The following is a 10,064-nucleotide window of genomic DNA, read 5'->3' on the forward strand; positions in this document are numbered from 1 at the left end:
AGGAAGTTACCAGTTGGTCTAATTTTTCTTCCAAGTTTAGAGGAGGGTTAGTTGCAGTCAATGGGGGCTAGAACGCCCATTTTTGTAGTTTTGGTTTATTCCCTAACGGATTGACCCCTTCCCACTTCCTTTTGCTGGATAAGGACTGGGGAAGTACTTTAAATTGTGTATTTGCGTTTTTGGGTAATAGAGGGTGTTCCAGTGCGCTGGCAATAGGTGTTGATATATTGATTCGTTTAGCGGAGCAGGGTGGGGGACTTTTGATTTCATTTCTAACTTCCACAGTGGCATAACTAGTTTTACAGAGGGAGTTTAACCCGTCCAACAGCGAGAGGTGTTGCGCTATACCATTCGTTGGGTCAGGAGATAGGTTGGTGGATATGCTATCTGTATTATTACAAGGTTCATTCGTAATAGCGGTGGGCGGAGATGATCTACAACGATCTTGTGACCCAGAACGTAAGCCTCTCTGGCTGGTAGGTTTATTGGTCACCCCCTTACGAGGCATCATGGGGTGTACTAACGTTAGAGTATAGCAAGGCCACAAGACAAACTGGGGATATTTGGGAGTTTTCGACTGATGTCCAGTGCGGTAATCCCTTACCAGAATGTCAGGCGGAATCGGAAAGTCATTGCCTTGGCGCTGTGATGAAGTCAAGGGGGTGGCCCCGTCCCGTCCTCCTCGTGCCTCTGAGGGCCACAGAGGGCCCGCCCTTTGCCCGGGCTTAGCCCGGCTGGTCCCGCGCGCGTTCCGCGACGCGGAGGGAGCGTCGGTGCTTTAGTGGCGCTTCCGGGCGCACTGAGGGCGGAAAACCGGAAGTGTCCACGAACCTCGCTGGGAGCTGTAGTCTCCAGCCACACGATGGTGTAGGGCAGCGGCGAGGAGTCTTACAGCATGAGGGACCCAGGAGCAACTGTGCAGGTCAGCAGGGGCAGCAGGTATGTCCTCGCTTGGAAAGTGTCCCCCTGCTCCACCGAGGGAGCTTCTGTGCTTTCGTAGCGCCTCCGGGAGCACTGAGGGCGGAAAACCGGAAGTGTCCGCGAAGCTCGCTGGGAGCTGTAGTCTCCTGCCGCACGATGGTGTAGGACAGCGGCGAGGAGACTTACAGCATGAGGGAACCAGGAGCAACTGTGCAGGTCAGCAGGGGCAGCAGGTATGTCCTCGCTTGGAAAGTGTCCCCCCGCTCCACCGAGGGAGCTTCTGTGCTTTAGTAGCGCCTCCGGGCGCACTGAGGGCGGAAAACCGGAAGTGTCCGCGAAGCTCGCTGGGAGCTGTAGTCTCCTGCCGCACGATGGTGTAGGACAGCGGCGAGGAGACTTACAGCATGAGGGACCCAGGAGCAACTGTGCAGGTCAGCAGGGGCAGCAGGTATGTCCTCGCTTGGAAAGTGTCCCCTCACCATGTTGGTGGTAGACCTAGGAGATAATAAAATCTTGGGTCTATGCACCAGAGTTTTTGCCTTAAACCGAGCATGCAATGCAATCCAGATGACCTCTCTCGATTGGATCTTTTCTGAAGTATTCAACGATCTTCAATGAGAGTTGGGAGCACTTTCAATGCAGCTCCGTACCAAACAGTGGAAAGAGCATCATGGTTGCCACACATAATGTGGTAAATAAAGTATTACCCTGTCATAATTTCTATACTTAAACAAAGGGTCATGCATAAAATGAGAGGCAGAGTCCGTGGTGTCCGATTCATAAGGGCTTTATTTCAATAACTCGAGTTAGGGGAGAATCGGTTCCATCACCACTAAGGTTCAGGAAGGGTCTTCTAAACTTTATTCACAGAGTACAATATTTATACATTCAATTCGTACATAGGGAGGAGCGCTCCAGGCAGAGCAAGAGAAAGAGAGATAAGAAACATGTGGGCGTGCATGAGGGCGTACTTGTGGGCGTTCACTTGAGGAGTCATAGTTGAGTCATAGGTGGGTGGATACATGGAGGGGGGTTGCATGGCCAGCTAGAACTTTGCCCTACTTTTGTGCACAACTTGATCATGACGTGCAACTGACGTGTAACTGGGGGGAGCTGACTTTTGGTCTGGTAGGGAGGCCTTCAGTGTCAGGGCGACCAGCACGTCTGGTATTATCTGATATCTTATGTCCGGGGATGTATTATCTGAAGCAAAGGTCGCTCATCACCAAGAGCCGGTGTGGGCATATATTTCTTCGTTCATTGCGTGGGGCTTTGGGCTTTCTATGGATGCGAGCTCTGCAAATCATTTAAACGGAGACAGAAAGGCTAGGCCCTATCTCTGCAGGTTCAGTTTACCTCCTTCACCAGGCAGGAATGTGATTCTGTAGAGCAAGCCGATAACTGTTGTGCAAGATACTGTCTTGGCACCCCGTGCTGGGCCCCTACTCGGCTTAGCCAAAGGTATGCGAGTTCAGGGACACGAGCTGTAGCTCTCAGAGTGTCTGGAGCCATGAAACCTTAATTCGGAGACTAGCTCTGGCTGAGTCACAAAATGGGTTCTTCACGATATATTAAAAGTGCACAATGCAAACACATGGGCCACTTGGGCCTCAATGCAAAATTAACGTTTCTTTTATGGAAGACTTGGTGACTGGCATCCTAATGTGGGACGTAAATGCAGAGGCCTCATTATTCAGGCCACTAAGGGAAAATGCATGGGAGACATGCACATACACTAAACGTTGGGGTACACGCAGGGGACACATTGGCCATGTAAAATGTCTTTTTCCTCATTCCCTCCTTGTCCCCTACTGTTCCCTTCAGGACACATCTATTTTCATGAGACCGTATATTTGATCATACAGCATCATTTGTTCATCTTTGATCCTTTGTATACGTGGGTGTGGAACACAGGCATTCGCACACAGGCCGCAAATGGCCGGGCCACACTGCAGACAGAGACAGCAGCCGAATATCATAAGCAGTATTATTCCTAGGAACGACAACACTTTCCATCCCCAAGCCGATATTACACCCCAGAGCCAACTGGACAAAATCCATGTGCCTGGGTCTTGATGTATATCATGAGCAATCTTTTGGAGCCTTGTTATTGCTGCGTACACAGATGGCACGTTATTAGGTATGAAAACGCAGCAACTAGAGCCGATCACCCTACAGGCCCGCCCCTATCCGCCAGGATGACGTCAAGAACAAGGCGGTTCTGAAGAACAACAAGTCTCATGGCAGACTGCTCCTGGGTCAAGTTCGCCAGGGCAGATGCAGTCTGATTCACAACTGCTTCCAGAGTTCTTGTTAACCTGCGTATGAGTTTACTGTTTTGGACGGGACCTATGAAGAAAAAGAATCCTTTGTTGAAATCTGTATATTGCTCCCAAGCTGTCTCAGTCTGATCAATCTCGGAGGAATCGGTCTCTCTCCTGTGTCTAACATGCTCTAGTCGTGAATCTCGATGATAATGGGATGGGGCCAGAAAGATGGGTGGCAGCAGGAACGCTATATAGCATGTCCCACCCCAGTCTGAGGGCAGATGTACATAGGCTGTCTGACCGCAAATGCAATAGGTATGGCGAGATGCTTTGAAAGAAGACTTTCCTTTATCATTAAACTCTACTACAGCATTACACTCGCTGTGTCCCATATGTACTGATCCTTTCTTTCTAACGCACAAATCACCTTTTACTGGTAGGACTGAAATAAACGGTGGACCTACATTTTGCATGGGCTGAACATTCAGCATTATAAAGCTGAGGGAAGCATTTCCTTGCTCGTACTCTTCATTTTCTAGATCGGTCCCCTTCCTTTGGGGGAGTCCGTCTTCGTCTGGAAAACATGCCTCATTCATTACTTTATTCAAGTTTCCGTATATCCAGTCACCCTGGTAAACTATGGACTTTCTGTCTAGTGATGACATTAAGGCAAACCATGCTCCGCACGAGCCATTGTGGGAGAACGGAAAAGGGAAGAAGGGCAGAACTCCCTTCGTCTTCTGATAAGGCGGGAGTTGACCACATACCCAGCAATCGGTCGCATTGCTGGTCTAATGAGAGCGGTGCAACATTCGAATGAAAGTATTGTTGCGCAGGGCTAGTCGATATGACAGTTCATGGGGTGGCAGTTCACTAAATGTATGCTCTACGGTGTCATTAATGGAAAAGTGTATATGTGAGGCAACAGGAGGAAAGAAAACATGTAGTATTAAGCTGACACAGATTATAGTGATGCACAGAAGAGAAAGAAGAATCAAAGATACTATACATCTACTACGTAATATCTTGTAGTATTTCTCTTTCATTTTGCTCTTTCTACTATTATTGTCCGCAATCTTATACACGTCAGAAATCTTGTTTAACCGATTCACCACCTAGTGGGCTTAAACAATTAAACGTCGTCTGGCTTTCTAGATCGTAATTTGGACCTGTACTCTTGCTGTGGAGTCTTTTCTAGCAAAGGGGGCTCAAAGTCTGTAATGTCTTTATTCTTTACCAAAGTTCCAGAGTCTCCAAAGTACTTTTTGCAATGATGGGCATGAAGCCATCCTTTTCACCCTTCGACTTTGATGGCTGTCCTCGTTGTTAGTAACACTAACTTCGGCGCCTTCCAACGCGGTTCAAGGGGGCTTGATCGATCAAAGTTCCTGACGAACACGAAATCGCCTGGTGCTATGGCGTGCTCCTTGACCTGGGTGTTGTCAGGGAAGGCGGCGGCAACCTGTGAACGACAAGAGAGTAGTGCAGACATCAAGGAAGCCAGGTAATCTGTAAGCATGTTACTGTCAACATCAGTTATTTTCTTAGGCATAGGCGTACCCCACATATTCGGCAGTCTACCGAAAACCACTTCATATGGTGATAGGCCTGTTCTGGAATGGGCTACCATACGCATGTAAAAGAGGGCAACCGGCAGGGCTACCATCCAATCCACGCCTTTTTCTGCACAGATCTTTGCTAGTTTCGTCTTTATTGTCTGATTATGTCTTTCTACAAGGCCTGCTGCTTCAGGGTGTCGTACACAGTGGAACTTCCAGTTATATCCTAACAGAAGAGACACTTGTTTCATTAATTCAGAGGAAAAAGGCTGACCATTGTCTGAGTAAACGACACGGGGCAATCCGTATCTAGGGAAGAATTTGCGCACCAATTGCCTGGCGGTTGTCACAGCAGTATAATCTGAGACTGGATACGCTTCTGTCCATCTAGATAGTGCACACACAACTACCAGGACATACTTGTAACCTCTACATCTGTCCATTTGGATATAATCCATCTGGAGGACCTCAAAAGGGTGGTCAGGAGGATGAAATCCGCCTTGTTCCACCGGAATGCCTTTACCTGTATTGAACTGGCAACAGATCATACATGTTCTTACTTTTTGTTTCGCTGCTGCACGCAGGTGCTTGTTAAACCAGATATTCTGTAAGCTGTCTATCATTGCCTTCTCTCCCAAGTGTGCTGGACTGTGTGTTGTGTTTATGATCACTTGTACCATGGAATCTGGAAGAAACCATGTGGCTTTTCCCTTAGTCATCCAACCTTGGTCAGTCTGGACCCCTCCTTGTTCAGTCCATTTCTTTATTTCATCTGAAGTGGCATGTGTCTGTATGTCGAGTACATCTTGAGAAGGATCCCTGACTGTCATGCTTTTTGTCAGTAGTTGTACCTCTGTCCTTGTCGTGTCTGTTGGTGTCTGGGCTGTAAGTTTAGCAGTTCGGTCTGCCAGGTCATTACCCTGGGAAATGGTGTCTGTAACTTTGGTGTGTGCTTTGCATTTCAGGATAGCTATGGCTGCAGGTAAATGTATTGCTTCCAACAGGGCCTGAATAAGCGGGCCGTGCTGAATTTTGGCCCCATGAGAGGTCAAGAAACCTCTCTCCCTCCACAGTACTCCGAAGTCATGAACTACGCCAAAAGCATATTGTGAATCTGTATAAATGTTCACTTTCAAGTGCTTAGCTCTTATGCAGGCTTGTGTCAGAGTGATGAGCTCTGCTGCTTGTGCTGACAGTGTGTCTATTCTTTGTGTCTCTATGACTTCAGTAGCAGTGGTCACGGCATATGCCGCCACTAATTCTCCTGCACTCGTTCTCATGCATGATCCATCTACATAGAGTGTTAGGTCAGGGTCTGGAAGTGCAACATCTGTCAGGTCTTGTCTTGGTTTCGTCACTATATTCATTACTTCCACACAGTCATGTGGTGCGGTGTCTACTGTACTTGAGGGCAAAAGTGTAGCAGGGTTCAGAATGTTACATCGTCTGATCTCTATGTGTGGTTGAAATAACGTCAGTTCATATCCTGTCAGTCTCGCTACGGTCAAGTGTTGTGTCTGTGTCCTGTTCAAGAGAACTTCCACTGCATGCGGTACCTGTACTGTCAGGGGGTGTCCCAGCACTATCGAGTCACTTTGTCTTATGGCTAGGGCTGTTGCTGCAACCGATTTCAGGCACGCAGGCAGAGCCTGGGCCACTGGGTCCAGTGTACTAGAAAAATAAGCACAAGGCTTGTGTTTTCCTGCTTGATCTTGTGTGAGGACAGATAATGCTGTTCCATCCCGTTCAGTTACGAAAAGCATAAAGGGTTTGCTGTAACTTGGAGTCGCTAAAACTGGCGCTTGACATAATGCTCTTTTTAATTCCTCAAATGCCAAGGTATGTTCTTGTGTCCAAGGGAGGACAGTCGAAGACGCTGCCTCCTGTGTTGTCAATTGTATGAGTGGTTTGGCTAGATAGGCATATTGGGGAATCCACTGCCTGCAGTATGAAGTGAGGCCAATGAAGGCCCGTACTTCCTTTTGTGTCTTGGGCTGTGAAAGGCTAGCAATTAACTGAATACGTTCTTGTGTCAGCTGTCTACCCCTCTTGGACAGCAAGTGTCCAAGGTATATCACTTGCTGTGCACAGAATTGCAACTTCGAAGGGGACACTTTGTGCCCCTTGTCTGCCAGAAAGTGTAAAACCGTCCGTGATGCATTTTCGCAGTCTGGTTCTGATCGTGCTGTAATTAGGATGTCGTCTACATATTGGAGCAGTGCAGTGTTGGTAGGCATATGAATACTGTCTAGCTGTCTTTTTAATGCTTGGCTGTAAATGCTAGGACTCTCTGTAAAACCTTGGGGAGCTCTCGTAAATTTAAAGCTTCGTCCATTTAAACTGAATCCGAAGAGATACTGACTATCAGGATGAATTGGAACACTAAACATATTAATTTGTTTTCGCTTACTTTTCATGTACCGTGTATTTGGGGCCTGGGAGTGGGGAGCGGCGCCATCTTTGAAACCTCCTACTACCCTGTCACGTGATGAGGGAAAAGCCGAACCGCGCAGAAGCAAGCCCAAGCCAGCTGGCTCCTGAAGCTGAGATGCGCCTGAGAACATCTTCCATGCACTGGGAAGAGAATTCGGCTGTACCTAAAACTGATGCAAATGTATATTCTTAAGTGCACTCTATTGTTTTACACCTTTCTCATACCCTGGGAACTGGAATGTAAGGGGTGGGTACTGTCATTTGAATATTTAATATGGGAACCCAGAATTTTAGGTGGTGACTATGACCTAACCACCTCCCCTGACCAATCGTAAGTTGGGACCTTGTCACTTGCAACATTTGTTGGTGGTCTGGGGACCCAAAAAAGGGTATATCTAGCCTAGTTTAGTTAGGGAAAATTGTCCGACCTGTCCGAATAGCTGACCTGTCACCGACCCCACGACACTATAGGTGATTGATACAGAGGGCTGCGGAGCGCTCTGTCCAAATTTCCACAAACTCCAAGGGGTGGAAAGAGTCTTAAGTGCTGGCGAAGCACTTTGCTGAGAGATTCGAGAACCCAATCGGGGTTACTGGTGGATTCCGTGCAGAGAGGGGGTAGCGCAGGCGTTGCATCCAAAGCTGCAGGTGTTGGTCGTGCCCTTTGGTGAGCCCAGTCCTGACCCAAAGTCCTGAGGGGTATCCTGTCCTGATTTCCCGTGAGCTGTACCTGCTCACCTACTGATGTCCTAAATCCTTGAGGGTCCTTGTCCTTGTCTTTTCCCGAAGCTGACCCGTGGCCAGGGTTAGTCCTCATTCCTGTCCTAGGTAAATATATCCGTGGGTGTCCGTATGCTATCCTTTCCTTCCTGCTCTTTAATAAAGCCTCTATGCCCATGATATTCTCTCTGACCTCTCTAAAATTGCCTATGTTAACTGTTTATTAGTATGTTCCATTTTTCCCCTTCCTATAGGGCACATTGAAACTGCTTTGCTTGAATAGTGTGATGAATATTATTGATGTTTAGGATCTAAGTTAGACAGTTTAAGATTAGGGTTTGAATCACTTGTAGGCCTTGAAGAATTCACTGACTAATGTGGTATAAACTTATCGTCCCTAGTATAAGCCTGAAATTTAATAGCATGTTCCCTGTTACCCTTACCCAATAGAATTCCCATTTGCACTCAATGGTGCTTGCCCTTATCCATAGTTATATCATTCTTGTAATCCTGATTATTGATGTTTTGATTTGCATCTGCCTTGTATTCTTGTCACTTTGAATTTACTCCTTATATAAACTCTTAAAAACCCTTCAGGTGTCTGTGGTCTTTTGAAAGACTTACAAAGTGGTATTTAATGAAAAGAATATATGTCTAGAATTATCTTGTCACCTACACTCTAATAGCTTCTGATCTATCAGGAAGAGTAAGTACCTGCGGTAAATCAGGTGCCATGGTAATAGGGTTTCAGAGTACACCCTCAAAATACTGATAGTAGTGCGTAAACTTGCCCGACTCGCAAAATATAGAAATTCAATCACGTCATGGGCCCAAGTGTGTGAAAATCTGGTAAAATCAGAGCCGGGTGACCTGCGCGCTCTATCATAAGCAGTTCCTTAATTAATGTTCTGCTATACATCCATGTTTTCATACAATGCCTTGTAAATTGCTAAAAAATCTCCCAAACTTTACTTCCCTATAAAGTATCTCTCGACAAGCCCCCCCCCCCCACACCAGGTTCTTCGCTTTTTTCCCCTAACATTTTTATTTTTATGTTTATTTTGCTGCGCAATACACTTAGTTGTGTTGTAAAAAAGCTATATTTCAGTCTGTTAGACGGACCGGGAGGGTCGGCCGAGTATAAGGGGAGAGGTCTCCGGGGAGAGCCGTCTCCAGCGATCGTACAGACAAGTAACTTCCCCCCCACAGACGTACACCACACAAGGATAAGGTTCAACGATACTTTATAAGCAATTCTTTAAGTACGGTAGAATGGTACAAGGAGGTCTGGACTCAGGGGTCCCCTCGATTCTGGTCTCTGGATTGGGAAAAGGGTAGCGGGACAGTCTTGTTACCAATAGCTGGAAATAGCTCTCAATCCTCGAGCTTCGGCGTTCTAGATGATCGGGCCGCGGCGGAGCCAGCAGGTCCCGAGATGGACGAAAGGAGCGACGGTCCGCGGCGGAGCCAGCAGGTCCCGATGAAGATGGTAGTTACAAACGGTCCGCGGCCACGCCAGCAGGTCCCGACGACGATGAAGGATTACGAAGGTTGCGGCAGCGCCAGCAGGCAGGTCGATAGTGCGCAAGGCAGAGCTACGGCAGCGCCAGTAGTCCGTCAAGGATGAGTTCTTCTCTGCGTCTCTCGACTCCAGGATACAACTGCCTCCCTGCTCTGGAGCTGCCCCAGTTATAGGGCTGGTACCCTTTGATGTCCGGACCCTCGCACTTGGAGGTCGGGAGGTCCGGGATGAGGGAGTCCAGACACCCAGCAGGGGGGTGGAGCCAGCGCCCGGGGAGGTTGTGGGCGAGCGGCACCTGGCGGGGGAGAACCATCGACACCTCTTTCTCCCATTGACCTGCCAAGTAGTCCGCTCACCTCCTGGGTGGATGGTGGTGCCGGGATGTCTGAGGCCTGGCCAGGCCCAGGGTTGGGGTCGATCGGGGGCCATGCGGCCTCGTGGCGGAGTGTCCAAGATGGCGCCCAGGCTGGGCGCGCGGGCCAGTAGTGGATCGGGCCCACGAGGTCGATAAGTTCAGAGGCAAGGGTCCCGGAGGGGACGGAAAACGTGAAGTGGTGGTGTGTGACACTTGGGTGACCGGGCTCGGGCCTGGTCGGGCAGAGGGGGGGCGGCCCTTCATGTGGCCTGTCCAACATGCGTCCC

Source organism: Lissotriton vulgaris, chromosome 1_1, assembly GCF_964263255.1.
Source record: "Lissotriton vulgaris chromosome 1_1, aLisVul1.2, whole genome shotgun sequence".
Classification (NCBI taxonomy): Eukaryota; Metazoa; Chordata; class Amphibia; order Caudata; family Salamandridae; genus Lissotriton; species Lissotriton vulgaris.